The sequence below is a fragment of the Pantherophis guttatus genome, chromosome 4 (assembly GCF_059756535.1).
Source record: "Pantherophis guttatus breed Tessera chromosome 4, ASM5975653v1, whole genome shotgun sequence".
Lineage (NCBI taxonomy): Eukaryota > Metazoa > Chordata > Lepidosauria > Squamata > Colubridae > Pantherophis > Pantherophis guttatus.
In genome coordinates, this window is record NC_142066.1 from 64,373,616 (window position 1) to 64,383,596 (window position 9,981).

Consider the following 9,981-nt stretch of genomic DNA (forward strand, 5'->3'; position numbering starts at 1 on the left):
TTCTCATAACAAGATTATATCTGCATATGAGGCCACCATGCTATATCAGAGGGCTTAATTTTGATTGTAGTTGCAGCATTTGAAGAATTCTTTAGACCATATAAATTTTTGATTTCATTTTATTTTGATTTTGATTTCAGTTTATTTTGCTTTGTTTTGTTTGATCTTTTCGTTCCAAGCTTTTGCATTTCATTAAATGTTTTTAATCTCCTTTTTCAATAAGTTTATAAATCCAATGGTATTATTCTATAGTCGGGCAGTTGTGGCAATTTTTTTGTAGCTTGACTTTCACATACATTTGAATCCTATAAATACTGTCAGAGTGGAAGAGAGTGGAGTTTTTCTGTCCAACCGCCTGCTTAAGGCAGGAACTTTCAGACCATCCCAGACAAGGACTGTCAACCTTTGTTTGAAAACCATCAATTATGGAGCATCCACAACTCCAGGAAGCAAGCTGTTCCAATGCTTTAATATCTCTCACAGTAGGAAATTCCTCCTAATATTGAGTCTGAATCTCACACGGTAAAACTTCTACCAACTGGTCCTTGGCCTACTGTCAGGCACTGTGAAAAATAAATCCCCACCCTGTTGCTTGTTAACAGCTCTTCGGTTATTGGAAGACTGACGGCATCTCTCCCTTTAGTCTTTCCTTCTTTAAGCAAAAAACATCCACTTATTTTAACCTTTTAATTTCATACAATTTAGCCTCCTGAACATTATTGCCGTTCTATTCTGTTCTCTTTATAATTCCTCTTTTTTATTGAAACCAAATCTGTTTTTACTGCAAATCAAACTGTTTATTGAACAATCTTCCAAGTAGGATCTAATTAGTGCAATGTAACGATAGCAAAATCACTTCCTGTGATTTCAACATTATACCTCTGTGGATGAAGCCCAAGATTGTATGGTTCTTTGATGGTTGGACCACATTGCTGGCTCTTGGTTAGTCTATGGTCTACCAAGACACCCAGATTCTTCTTGTAAATACTATTTCTAGGCCAGATATTATCTATCTTATATATCTGATTTTTAGGCTAGATATTGTACATCTACTTCTAGGCCAGATATTACCGGTCTTGTACATCTAATTTCTGTACTCACGTTGAAAACTCTGGGTTTTTTTTTACCATTAAACAGCATTTTGTTAGAAAAGGACTAATGTTAAACCTGTCAAGACCTTTTTGAACTTGTAGCCTGTTTTCTAAAATGCTAGGAATTCTCTCTAGCTTTGAGCCATCTGCAAATATTGTGAAGATCCCTTCTGTCCCATTGTGTGAGTCATTTATAAAAATATTGAAGAGCACTGGGCCCCAGGGCAGAACTCTGAGATGCCCTATTTCCATGTAGACAGTGACCATTCAGAAATACGCATTGGGTACAATATTGACCAACCATCCCACATTGCTTTATTTTATAAAAAGGAGACTATACTCAACTTTATCAAATGGTTTTCAGTCTAGATGCACTAAATTCATAGGTTTTCTTGGGTCTACTAATTTAAGCACTTTGGCAGATTAAAGAAAAGATTCATCTGACATGATCTATTTTTAACAAACTCTGGTTTGTTTGCTGGTTTCTAATCATTACCTTATTCTTTTCAAACTGCTCACAAGCCCACTGGTCGATTATTTTTAGAATGTTCACAAGTACTGATGTCAAATTAATTGATCTGTTATTACCTAGATCCATGTTTTTCCTTTTTAAAAGACCAGAACAACATTATCTCTTTTTCCAGTCTTGTGGCATGGGTCTAGGACAGGGGTTCTCAACCTGGGGGTCGCGACACCTTTGGGGGTCGAACGGCCATTTCACAGGGGTCGCCAAAGCCCTCTCTCGCCCCCCCCACGCCTTCACTCACCCTCACTCTCTGATCTGTTGGATCACTGGCCGTTTGCTTACCCCGCCCACTCCCAATCTATTGCTGCCTCCTGAGTCCCAGCTGATGGCTAGAGGAAAAAAAACTGTTTAAATTCTTGCTGCGGGGCTTCAAAGGGCCACCCTATAGACAGTGGTGGGATTCTGCCGGTTCTAGGGGGTTCGGCCGAACCGTTTGTTAAATTGCTGGCTCGCCCCGCCCCTCCGCACCACTATTTATTGCCAATAAATAGTGGTGGGCGAGGGGCGAGCAAGCCCGCAATTTAACAAACGGTTCGGTGTTTTTTTGTAATTTTATTGGCCCGCAGAGCTTCAGCATAGGCTAATTAGCCCTTGATTAGATCAGCTCCCGACTCTCAGCTGATTTGCTCTCAGCTGTTTTGCTCAGGGCTCTGCTGCTTCCTTGCAAAGAGTCCTGGAGCAGATTTTTTTCCCCTAGCTATGCTGAAAAACGAAACTGAAAATAAAGCAGGCTGTTGGCTTTGCTGTTGCTGCAACGTTGGAAAATTAGACAGGCAGATTTCTTTTCTTTTTCCTCACCAAAAAAGGTAGGTGCAAACAATGGGAAATTTAGGGAAAAAGAGGAGAGTTCAAGATTTTAAAACACAAAAGAAAAAAAGCTCTATTTAACTAGGGAATTGTAATAATTGAGATACTATTAATTGTATATTGTGTTGAAAGCAGAAATGGTTAAGTTGTGGTTTGGAGGAATATATGGGGGAAATTATTTGGTTTATTATTATTGGTAAATATAATTAATTGATTTGTAGGAAATTGGATTGCATGGAAATAATTGGACTATTCATGTTCATATTGATTAATATACAAAAAAGGTAGTTATATAACATTGATTTATATTAAAATGTTGAATTTATATTAAACAACTGTAATATTACATAATTAACCAATGTGAGGATGGATATAAAAATAGATGACAATGGGAAGGGGTATAATATAGAATAGAAGGGAAAAATTGAATTTGATTAAGATTAGAGATGAGGATGAAGGGTAATATTGGTTTTTTACAAAAATAGATGAGGAATAAATATGGCAAAAAGGAAATATAGAAATTGTAAATTTAATTGAAATGACTAAACACTGTTTAAATTTGTGAACCGGCCAAATACTCTGTTCAAAGAAAATACATTGTATGTTTGTATGTGTGTTTCTAATTATTACTATTTATTCATATTTGTTCTCTTATTCCTTAAAGTTTAACAATTCATTCTTTATCTGAATATCTTTATATTTGTTTGGGGTTGGCTTTCTTCCCTTTCATCTTTTTTATTGTACAGCAATCTTTCTCCTCAAATCTACCACCTCTCTCTTTTCCTTTCCTTCTTACTTTCTCTTCCGCCCCCTCTTCTTCTCCTCTCTACTTCCTCTTCCTTTCTCCTTCTCCTCTCTTCCTCCCTCTCTTACCCTCCCTCTTATTCTAATTTCCTTTTCCTTCCTTCATCCCTCTCTATTGCTGTATCCTTTTATGCATATGGACTACTCAGAGGACTGAAAAAGTTATTTCTGACTGGTCCTCACACTTTTGACCAGTCCTCGAACTTACAACTGTCCTCATATTTTACGTTTTTGCCCTATCTTGTCACCATGGTGAAGAGAAGCAGTTGTGAAATGAGTGACATGGTTGTTAAGAATGCTACAATGGGCATAAATGATGACCAGTCATAAGTGCGAAGACCAGTCAAAAGTGCGAGGAGCTGTCAGAAATCACTTTTTTCAGCCCTCTGGGTAGTCTTTTTGTGCACATGGACTACTCAGAGGACTGAAAAAGTTATTTTTGACTGGTCCTCGCACTTTTGACCAGATCTCGAATTTACGACTATCCTCACATTTTACGTTTTTTGCCCTATCTTGTCACCATGGTGAAGAGAAGCAGTTGTGAAATGAGTGACATGGTTGTTAAGAATGCTACAATGGGCATAAATGATGACCAGTCATAAGTGCGAAGACCAGTCAAAAGTGCGAGGAGCTGTCAGAAATCACTTTTTTCAGCCCTCTGGGTAGTCTTTTTGTGCATATGGACTACTCAGAGGGCTGAAAAAGTTATTTTTGACTGGTCCTCGCACTTTTGACCAGATCTCGAATTTACGACTATCCTCACATTTTACGTTTTTTGCCCTATCTTGTCACCATGGTGAAGAGAAGCAGTTGTGAAATGAGTGACATGGTTGTTAAGAATGCTACAATGGGCATAAATGATGACCAGTCATAAGTGCGAAGACCAGTCAAAAGTGCGAGGAGCTGTCAGAAATCACTTTTTTCAGCCCTCTGGGTAGTCTTTTTGTGCATATGGACTACTCAGAGGGCTGAAAAAGTTATTTTTGACTGGTCCTCGCACTTTTGACCAGATCTCGAATTTACGACTATCCTCACATTTTACGTTTTTTGCCCTATCTTATCACCATGGTGAAAAGAAGCAGTTGTGAAATGAGTGACATGGTTGTTAAGAATGCTGCATGGGCATAAATGTGAGGATGATCATAAGTGTGAGGACCAGTCAAAAGTGCGAGGACCTGTCAGAAATGACTTTTTTTCAGCCCTCTGAGTAGTCCCTATACACATAGCCATGGCCACCCGGTCACATGACCAGCTAGCCACGCCCACCCAGTCACATGACCTCCAAACCACGCCCACAAAGTAAGCCACACCCACAGAACCGGTAGTAAAAAAATTTAGAACCCACCCCTGGTTGGGGGTCACCACAACATGAGGAACTGTATTAAAGGGTCGCAGCATTAGGAAGGTTGAGAACCATTGGTCTAGGACAATACGTGCAGCTGGTTGGCCACTCCTGGGGGATATAACATTGGTAATAAATGGCACATCTTCTGCCTGAGAGTGGATGGTGGAGTCGAAATGTTGCTCCGTCCACTTATCCGCAGGCTCCCCATTGCAGCTGACCCACCAGCGGGATTTATGCTTGGCAAGCCCTTCCTTCACTGGCACTCCTCCCCTGGCAGTGGTTTGCTGGCATTCCTGCCCCACCCCCTTCTCCCAGGCAGTTCATTGAGGCGATTCGCTGAGTGGGACGCTTAAACGCCTCCTGGTTAAACTTTGTTCTTAATTGCTTTTAGTCATATTTTTATATTGTTTTATGAAGTTGTTTGTAAACTGCCCAGGATCACTTAGGTGGGATGGGCAGTGTAGAAATTTAACACATACATTAAAATAAATATGATCTAAAAATGTAATCTGTTTTCCTAACAAGTCCTTCAATTAGATAAAAAGAACCAGTTAAGCAATTGAGACAAAACATTATGCTTGTTCTTTTATTTATTGAGGTAAATGCTTTACATATCGGTAAATATGTGATAGCAGAAGTCTGTGAAACTTTGCTTTCAGTAACTGGTGTGTCCCCTGTGGGCAGCAATAATTTCAGTTAAATGTTTCTAATAACTGTTGATTTTGCCATTTCAAAACATTAACTTTCTTCTTCTTTAACCATTCTTTGGTTAAGACTAGTGATTTTTGCTTCCTGTCTTGCTCTATAACCCGTTTTCTCTTGAAATTCAGCTCATGGAGGGGGAACTCCCGGTTGGCACCGTGGGCACACAGACGGGGAAATGACGAGCTCCGCTGAGCCCTGCCAAATCCCCTCTGCTAAGCTGCCGCCGATAGGTCTGTGGACCTCCCCTGTCTTGTAGGGACAGGGAGACAAGAAGGAACGCCTTGGGCGGCCGAGAGGAATGGGCAGGTTCCTTGGGGCCGGAGGCTTCTCCTTCACGTCGGCGGCAGCGGAACAGCAGCCATGGCGGCTGCCCTGAAACCGCGGCAACCGGGAACAAGGAGAAAGAAGATGAAGAAAGAGCAAAGATCAAGAAGCCGGGTGAGTGACACCAACCCAGGCAATATAACGTACCTATTTGGAATTATTGGAAAATAAGACCCCAAAATTAAAAGCGGCTACTGGACTGCGGGGCTTAAAGATTGAAAAGAAAAAAAAATGGGTAAAAGACCCGAATTGAATTTTGTTGCAGTAAACTTAAATTGGATGATTTGGCATTAATAAATTTCTGAAATTTGACTGTGCCTTTAACTGGAGTGGAGAGGAGAAATGGATATTCCTGAGAATTAATGCCTCTAAAAGAAAATGAAGCTAATGAAGATAGACAGATGGATGGCTACAAAATAGCCATGGAGTCTGCAGTGACTAAGCAGGGAAGTGGATTGAAGAGATTTCCTTTTCTGGGTGGAAAAGAAACATGTTAATTGGCTTTTTAACTTGGATTACTTGAAATTAATATTGGATATAAGGATTTTGGAGATTCCTACTCTGTCCCAGATGATTTTAAGAAAGAAGAAAGAAAGAACATTTTGGATTTTAACAATGGAGACTGACAAAACTGTAAACAAAAGCTAGGTGTGGCGTAGTTAACAAAGACAGGAAGCTGATGCTCTACGCTTGGAACAGACATTTTAAAGTTTTAAAGGGACATACAGAAATTTTTTACTTTGAACTGATGAACCTTGAAATAGAGCACTTTGGACAGAGAGGAAAAGGAAGAAAAGGAAGAATTTAAGTGGATAAATTTAAATGTGACTAACTGAAATGTAAAGTTTAAAAGCCTATGTACATATGATAAAGTTTAAAAGCCTAGGTATATATGATTTTGGATAAAAACAGGAAGGGTTGTGAAATAATAAAAATAGAAAATAAGAGGTGGCTATTAAAATAGTGGATGATATTAAGGGGATAAAAATAATAAAGAAGAATATATTTTGAGGCAGGAAAATTTTAAGAAAATATACTGTTTGATGTAATATTTGTTTTAATTTTAATTTGCAAACAAATGTTAAACTGATGAATAAGGATTGATTGAATAAAATACAAGATACACAGATGCTAGTGATTAGTCTTGAATTAAGGTAATACAAGTTGGAAATGATGACTATTATGAAATATACTGAGATTTAAATTGAAAGAGTAGGATGGAAAAATGATATAAAACATAATTATATTACAGTTAAAATGTGTGAGATGGATACCAACTAGATAATAGTTTGAGACTCGGTGGAAATACATTGGAAATTAATTAGAAGTGCTGGAAATCAGCTAAACAAATAGGAGGAGTGCTGGAGAGAATTATGCTGCACACCAGCCAAACAATGGAGGGAGATTAGAGGAGATTATGCTGGAAATCAGCCAAATAATGGAGGGAGTTAAGGAGGAGACTATGCTGGAAATCAGCCCACAAAATGCTGGAAACAGCCAAACAAATAGGAGGAGAGTTGGAGGAGACTATGCTGGAAATCAGCAAACAATGGAGGGAATTAAGTTGGAGACTATGCTGGAAATCAGCCCATAAAATGCTGGAAACAGCCAAACAAATAGGAGGAGAGTTGGAGGAGACTATGCTGGAAATCAGCCAAACAATGGAGGGAGTCGAGGAGACTATGCTAGAAATCAGCCCACAAAATGCTGGAAACAGTCAAACAAATAGGAGGAGAGTTGGAGGAGATTGAGGAACTATTCTGAAATCAACTAAATAGTTGGTGTTTTGGAGGGGATCAAGCTGAGAATTAATCAAATAGAATAAGCTGGAAGATAGTTAAATATTAGAGGGAGATATAGTGGAAAATATATTAGAAATAAAATATGTCTTTATGAGAAATCTGTGTAATATGTAAACGGAGGGAAAAAAACTAAGGTAAACTGATTTGAGGATAAGGGTCAAAGGATTAAAATTAGACAAAATGTTGTTTTATAAAATATAATAAAAATGGAGTGGTATTGAATTGAAACTAAGAATAAATAGTGATAAAATTGTAAGGTAAACACTTAACAAGAGGTTAGAATATTGTAAAAAATTATTTTGATATGACTTGTATAAGATATAAGGTAAAGAAGAATAAAGATATGTTTAGAATTGTTATGCAGATGTAAAAATGAGTGAAAGTGAATTTGAAACTAATTTTGGATAGATATAATGGATTTATGTAGATGAAAATGTTAAATTTGAGGTAAAATTGATTTTTTCTTAAGTTTTGAATTTCTTTTTTATCTTCTTTTTTTTTCTTTTTTTTTGTTTACTTATAAAAGATGTAATGGAAATTGTGAATTGAGCTTGTGAAAGGAATGTAAGCGTGGTAACCATCTATGACCGGATCGAGATTTTTGCTCTTGAAAGTTATGTTTTTATGTTTAAATTTGGAAAAAATAAATAAAAAATATTTACAAAAAAAAAAAAGAAAGAAATTCAGCTCATGGACAGATATCCTGACATTTCCCTATAGAATTTGTTGACACAATTCAGAATTCATAGTTCTATCAATGATGGCAAGCAGTCCCATTCCAGAGGCAACAAAGAAGGCCCAACATTATGATATTGCTACCATTATGTTTCACAGATGGAATAAGGTTCTTATGCTGGAGTGTCTATTTCAAAAATACACTTTTCATTCAAGCCAAAATGTTCTCTTTTAGTATCCTCCATTCATCAAACATTCTTCCAATAGCCTGCGTAATTAGCACTTATGACTAATTATCAATCACTCTGTGTTCTCATGGTCACCATTTGTGATCTTCCTTGCTGGCTCCTCCAGAAAATCAATGGGGAAACTAATAGAGAAAGTTGCAAGTCATTGGCAAGTCTCCCTCCATCGTCTTCGACCCATATGTGTCTCTCATACATCCCCTCACATGCTTGCATACCTTCCCCAAACCTCCATTACACCTCTCATGCACCCTGTCAAACCCCCATACCCCTGATCTCATGCAGCAACTGTCACATGCTCCCTTGCACTTTTGTGCACCATCTATAGTGGCTCTCTCCTTGCAATCTTACCATGACATCATAGTTATTAAATATTTTCCTAATGGTGACCTCATGAAAGAGACAACTTCAGTTCCTTAACTGTTACTCAGGAGGTGTTTAATCCCAGAATATATACACCTTGCTCTTGGTGTGATCTTAGCTGGTTGGCCGCTCCATGGGGATATAATATTGGTGTTAAATGGTACATGATCTGCCTGAGAGTGGATGGTGTTGTCCAAACTGTTTGGAAATAATTTTATAACCTTTTCCCGCCTAGTGAGCACCAGTTGTTTTTTTGGGGGGGGAGTCCTCAAGAGATCTCCTTTTTTTGTAGCATGACACCCTCTTCACATCCTATGTTATGAAAATCAGACTTTGAATAAATAAAGTGAATAATCAGAGTTCTGCATCTCACTGATAAAGTGATGCTGGGTAGCTGTTTAATTTGGTTAATTGTGAAAAAGATACCACATTTTAGATATTTATGAAAAATACTAAAAATTCACAAACATTTAAGCACTATTTTATACACCTCACATATAAAGATAAATTAAGAACTGAAACCATCAAAGATTGAGGTTTTTTGCAAATTCTATGCTCAGAGCATAGACATTTGGGAAAGTATCACTGCTATTGTTAATATCATTACATCCTGGCACATTACATTAAGATGAACTTGAACAAAGTGGCTTCTAGGAAATATTGGAAAAAGGCATGCAAAGTATTCAGTGCTGTATTTGACTAAAACAATTTTTCTTAGAAAACACAGACAAATATTAATGAACTAAAATTCCTGAGTGGGTGATAAATTAAATTCTAAAATTAACTTTTAACTAAATAAATAGCAAAGAGAAAATATTACTATTTTGTTAACAAGAGTAAGGAACAGTAATCAGCTACATAGATATGGATGTAGATATACCATAGAGCAGCGGTTCTCAACCTGGGGGTCGTGACCCCTTTGGGGGTTGAACGGCCATTTCACAGGGGTCGCCAAAGCCCTCTCTTGCCCCCCCCCACCCCTTCACTCACCCTCACTCTCTGATCTGTTGGATCACTGGCCGTTTGCTTACCCTGCCCACTCCCAATCTATTGCTGCCTCCTGAGTCCCAGCTGATGGCTAGAGGAAAAAAAACTGTTTAAATTCTTGCCGCGGGGCTTCAAAGGGCCACCCTATAGACAGTGGTGGGATTCTGCCGGTTCTAGGGGGTTCGGCTGAACCGTTTGTTAAATTGCTGGCTCGCCCCGCCCCTCCGCACCACTATTTATTGCCAATAAATAGTGGTGGGCGAGGGGCGAGCAAGCCCGCAATTTAACAAACGGTTCGGTGTTTTTT